The sequence below is a fragment of the Triticum aestivum genome, chromosome 5A, assembly GCF_018294505.1.
Source record: "Triticum aestivum cultivar Chinese Spring chromosome 5A, IWGSC CS RefSeq v2.1, whole genome shotgun sequence".
In the NCBI taxonomy this organism is placed as follows: domain Eukaryota; kingdom Viridiplantae; phylum Streptophyta; class Magnoliopsida; order Poales; family Poaceae; genus Triticum; species Triticum aestivum.
Genome location: NC_057806.1, coordinates 575956554 through 575962352, shown reverse-complemented (window position 1 = coordinate 575962352; position 5799 = coordinate 575956554). Strand labels below are relative to the sequence as shown.

Below are 5799 nucleotides of genomic sequence, written 5' to 3'. Positions count from 1 at the left end.
GATGTACATGTTGGTGGTAGTCGAACTTGGCGTATCCTAGGACTTCGGTGCTTCAGTAGTCGTACACACATTAGGAGAGGACTCGGCGTATCCATGTACTTGGCGGATGCATGCAGCAGTACATGGCTGGCAGAGGCGACGCAGGGCCCACGCGGAAGGTTGAAACAGTCAACGGGCGAAGCTGGACTTGGTGCTGGCTCTCGGATCCATGTAGCGAGACAAGGCAGGGGTGCAGCGCGGCGGGACTGCAACGGCTTGACGCAAGCAGGGCGCCGCGGCTCCGAGAACGTGGCGGGGCAGCAGAGCCGCAGGGGAAACCGCGATCCACCGGATCCTGGCAGAGCACGCCGGCGGCGACGTCATTCGGCGGAGAAGCACGGAGCGGCCACGACGATGGTGGCGCGGAAGGCGAAGCTGGCGAAGGAGCTTGAGGGCGCGGGTGCCATGGCGCTGAGCAACGAGCTACTGCTGCTGGATGCAGACAGAGGCAGCCAGGGGACGGAGTTGGAGGAGGACTGCGCTCCCGCGGTTGAAGACGAACGGCGACGGCGTGACACTCTAGTAGGCAGCAGGGCGCGGGGACGGCAGCGCATGGTCGCCGGCGCGATGCAGGGGCACGGCAGGGACCGATGCAGGGGCGCGCTAGGAGAGGCTCGGTCGTCACTGACGGCTTGGAGAGGATTGAGCGCTGGGGCTCCTCCCCTGGTTCGATGTGGAAGAAAGGAGAGGGAGACGAGGGGAGGAAAGAGCGAGGGGATCGGCTCCTGCCTCTGCGAGCGCGTGCGTGGGAGGCGAGTGAGGCGAGGGAGTGAGATGGGATCGGGAGAGGGGTCGTTCCTCTCTCTGGCGGCGCTGGAGCGAAAGACGAGAGGGGGATCGAACGCAGGTAGAGAGAGGAGGGTTCACTCAGCGCTAGGGTTAGGAGGGGTGTGGGCTGCGGTTGGGCCTCGGGTTTAGGAAAAGTGGCCTTGGAGGCCGGCCTGGGTGCGGGTGATCCAGGTGGGCTGGCGCGGAAAATTGCCTAGGGAGGCCCAGTCCAGGAAACCTTTTCCTTTTCATTACCCTCTGTTTATCAACTACACCTATAAAAAGAAGAGAGGGCGGAGAACCAAACGATCAGATTCATCCATCAATAAGATCTAATGGCTCTTAATGCTTCGATGTTTGACGCTACAAACCACGCGTTAAGCCACTACGATCAATCAATCGATAATCTGCCCCGCAGTCAAACCGTCCGCCTGCACGACCTCCTCCTCCTCCCGCACAACCTCCTCCCCCTCCCGCGCCCTTCGCCGCAGCCTCGCGCTGAGCCACGGGAAGCCGCGCCCTTCACCGCCGCCTTGCGCCGCCGGAGCCACAGGAAGCCGCGCAGTTCACCGCCGCCTCGCGGCGCCGGAGCCACGGGAGCCGCCCCGCCACGGGTCGCCGCCTCCGGAGCCGCAGCTTGTCCCCCGCCGCGCCGCCACTCCGCCTCCGTCGACCTAGCAATTAGCCGCCGTTAGCCGCCGGAGCTGCCGGAGCTGCCGTAGCCGCCCGCCGCGCCCTTCGCCGCTGGAGCGGCCGCCGTAGCCGCCCGCCCGCCTGCCGCACCGGTCACCTCCATCGTCACCGCGAGTCACCTCCTCTTCCCCGCCGCCAGGAATCCCGTCACCGGCAAGGTAACTACACCCGTTCCTCCCGCCCTGCTTGCTGCGAATGTGTGATGTGTTAGTGCTTGATGCTGCGTGCTTGCCAGCTTGTCGCTGATGGTCTGCTGCTGCTGCTGCTTTCCTGTATATGATTTTTTAGTCTGACTGTTAGACTATGATCCATGCTCTTAAGGGAAGGGATTAATATGCTGCTGAACTGGGGGTCCTCTGCCGCGAAGAAGGTTTGGTGTTGGGGCTGATGTTCCCCTTAGAGTCTGGGCATTTCAAGCCCCTTACATTGTTTCAATTTTGATGAGAAGCGATTTACCTGTGCACAAGTTTCAGTGAAATATTTTTTTTCGTTCAAAAAAAAACTTGCTGCATTAATTTGTTTTATCTGCTGAGCAGGTGACGGCGCATGGGGACGAGCTTCCTGGACAAGAAGATCTGTGTATTCTTCTTGATGGTGCAAAGTTGAGGTGTTCTCAAATCTCAATGAACTATTTTATTTTACTATTGACACTTGAATGCTCTCTTTTTTCTGATTAGTTTTTTTCTTTATTCTTATGTTCTTTACTGCCGATTTCAACTTTTCAAGGATTTATTAGTTAATAAAAGTTCAAGGATTGTTGGAGAACATGGAGCCTTGGGTAGCTGAAGTAGATCCTTCCTTAAGGGTCAGATGCCTTCTGGTTCATACGAAAATCATGAAGCAAAACAGCAGAAGAATATAAGGTGTTTAACACAATGGCAGTCAAATTTTTAAGGCATGAAGACTGCGGCAATGCGATGGCTATGCTGATTAAGTCTAATAAGTGGGCTGGCCATCACAAAGTCATGTTTAACTATCAATATGTGAACACAACATGTGATTATATGGAGTTTGTGAGGAAAAATGATAAGTTAAGAAGCTAGCTGGGTGATTGTCCACTGACGTTTTTTCGGATAAGAATTGTCCACTGACGTTTGCATGGTATGTAAACTGCCTGTATCTTTTACTGATAGATCACTAATGTATACATTTTATGCATTGAATATCACTGAGCATCATCTTCTGACTGATATGGACAATCTCTTGCATTATCTTGAGGCGACTGGGCATATATGGACTTAGCCTAGAAGCGGGACCTACAGGCTTCCATAATTCCAGAGAGGTAATTACCCGCCGTCTCAACTATATTCCAGAGAGGTAATTGCCCTGGATTTTCTCTTTAATTATACCATATTGTTTAAATTTTGTAGTTGTCATTTGTGCATGAATTGGTTACATGTCTGCAAAGCTAACCAAATAAGAATGAGATGAATTGCATGTCTGCAAAACTAACCAAATATGAATGAGATGAATTTCCTCTTTGCAGAATCCACATAGTACATATTATATGCAAAAGAAATGTGTTTATACAGGACATTTTTCTCTCTCAGGGTTATACGTGCGTTGCACGTCCACGCCCACATCCTCGACGGGTAGAAAATTAGCGCAAGGATCAAATCCCCGACCTGTTTTTCTTTCTTTCGGTCTTTGTCCTAAACTGAATCCTATCTTGTTCGCTGCAACAGCAAGATCTAGCTACCGTTGGGGATATAGAGGACCAGGATGGACAACACGTTGCCATTGAGTTTGCCGAGCTCGCCAGGACAGACCATGAGCTGGTGACCTCCGCCGCCGAGGGCACCATCTATCTCCAGAGCCCCATTGATGTCATGACCCTCGCCGCTTCCACCGCCACCATCATATAGGTGAGCAAACATGCACGCCGTACCCTTCCTTGGTTTATGAGGTTGATTGTTTGTTACTGGTTCCGGAGTGTGAGATTGCTAAATGGCGGCTGCTCTTACAGGAGCGGTGTCACCCTTCGAGCAGAGCTAAAAAGAGTGATACTATTCTTTGGTCAGGTTATGCTGCAGATTATTATTTAGAGGAAAAACATTTATGGAGCCCGATGTCTTTTATGTTTTTTTCCTGAATTTGCAGCCGCTAAGTTTCTGAAGCATGACCGACATCTTTTTAAGCAATAGTGGTAATCACGAGTGGCCTGATACCGATATGCACCTTGCAGCCGCTATTGCTTTCTATCTGATTTCGCTCAAATTGAGCAGTTTGGCGGTGGGTGTTGGGTAGTAGTTTTGATCAATTCAGGATATTGTGTGAAATAATCCTATTGGATTGCTCTCCAATTTTATGTTGTGGATTAAAAAATAAGTAGCAATTGTTTACAAGTCCCCGCTAAAACAAGTAAACCTGCTGTTGTCAAAATTTCAAACCAACTAAGCAAGCAGAGAGCAATGATTGCATAGCAATCAGGGCCTGCCTCGATCGTTTGACATATGACATGACATAGACATCATTTACAAGTCCAAGAAAGCTCTACAAAAACCAGTTACCCAAACTTACCCTGAGTTTGTTAATTAATAGTTTAATACTAGGATTCTTATGCATGTCTACTGTTGTTTAGGAAGCTCAGGACATGGTGGTTCCGTTTTGGACGAAAAAGAAAAAATAGTACCAACGTGTTAACCTAATGCTTAGCTGATTAACTGAAGATCAAAATTTATTTATCCCTGTTTGCGCAGTATGTAAGTATTCATGGTTATTGGTCAGTGACCTGGGCATATGTAAATTTTATGCATTCTGAATTTTTAGCCCTTACGTTCTTGTACGTTATTCTTTATTCATGCATATAACTTGCTTGTACTTCGATTGCTCTACATTTTTCTTTTTCATCACATATTTGACACTTTGTAGAATCTCTGTGTACCTCTAAATCTCCAAAATTGCAGAGGATTGCTACATTATTTCATTAGTCCATTTTAGAGCATGTCAAATGGAGCAACTTATTTAGTGGTAAAATCTTCCCTCCAAAGTCTGCTGCTGGCCACGCTCCTTCGACAGTCGGTACATATTTTCTCTTGGGTAATTTGCTTCACCTAATCTTTAGTACCACTTCTATCATGTATTGTGATTCACCTTTAATGTCAGTATTTTGTGCATGGCCCCTTGAGCTCATGTCTTCTATTGCGGTCTTCAAACTATCATTTTCGGTCAGCTCATATCACTCTATCCATGCTATCAATTTTTCTTGCTCACTAAATGGTAGTCTGACCTTGACCTGTTTGTGTCATCAAAGAAGGGAATTTTCCTTTTTTTTCTACTTTTCTCTTGTGTTTGTAAAATATATTATTTTTTGTTGTATATTATAGAAGGATTGGGCATGGAGGTTTCAGATCCGCATGTGAGTGTTTGTGTATATATTGTACCTCTATATATCTTTCCAAATTCCAACTTTTGGCATTACCATATTTTTAAAGAATGGTTGTTTAGTGAGTCATTTGTTTACTTATGTTGTGTTTTCACTGACCATGAGTGGATTATTATAAAACACTTTGTTGGACAACAGTATTCTTGCGGTTTGTGGTTAGGTTGGGCACCAAGTATAAGCTGGTAACATTGCCAAGCATTTTCATTTTGAAGGGCCAACATGAAAGGATTTCTTCCCGCAGCATAACAAAGAACCCAATGGGTGGATGCAAGACCCGAATGCCTTTTTTTACTAAATCCAAAAATATTATATTCATGAGAAACCCAAAGATATTATATTGACCAAGAGCAGCATGAGCACACATCTATGACTAAAAGGCATGCTTAGAAGGTTTAGCATGCCTTCTTTACCGGTAAAGAAAACATAAGATATATTTGACTATAGTCGAGTACATGAGTATGAGTACAAATAAATTCAAACATGAATCAAAAGTTTTGCCGTTTCATTGATTAAGCAGAAGGTTGGCCAATTAATCATGGAAAACAAGGCGAAAACCAAAACAAATTAAAGGGCCATGCTCACTCTCGACAGCGTGCCGAATGCCACGACAAATGCCAAAAAAATAGAAGATATATCTGAATTATAGTTGAGTAAATGAGGACGAATACAAATAAATTCAAACATGAAGCAAAAGTTTTGCCGTTTCATTGATTAAGCAAAAGATTATCCAATTAATCATGGAAAACCAAAACCAAAAGCATATGGTCATCGCCACTCTCATGGTCGCCACGACAAATACCAACCACAAACACACACTAGGTAGGGGACTCGCCCTGCCGAACAAGCCGCTCTTCCATCATTGCCAAAAAGAAGTCATGAGGCACTCTCTTGTGGCATGAAGAGACAAGCATTCA

At 46.9% G+C, this 5799-nt stretch overlaps 1 long non-coding RNA gene across 2 annotated transcripts; it reads left to right on the top strand.

Moving 5' to 3' along the window:
* Positions 1–1149: 1149 nt before the first annotated feature.
* LOC123104927 (uncharacterized) lies at positions 1150–4849 on the top strand. Of its 2 annotated transcripts, XR_006450606.1 has the most exons (4): positions 1150–1658; positions 2037–2107; positions 2227–3365; positions 3467–4849. It is a non-coding gene; the product is annotated as an uncharacterized lncRNA (long non-coding RNA). The 2 variants fall into 2 exon arrangements; XR_006450605.1 differs by having other exon boundaries at positions 2037–3365.
* The last annotated feature ends 950 nt before the right edge of the window (positions 4850–5799 follow it).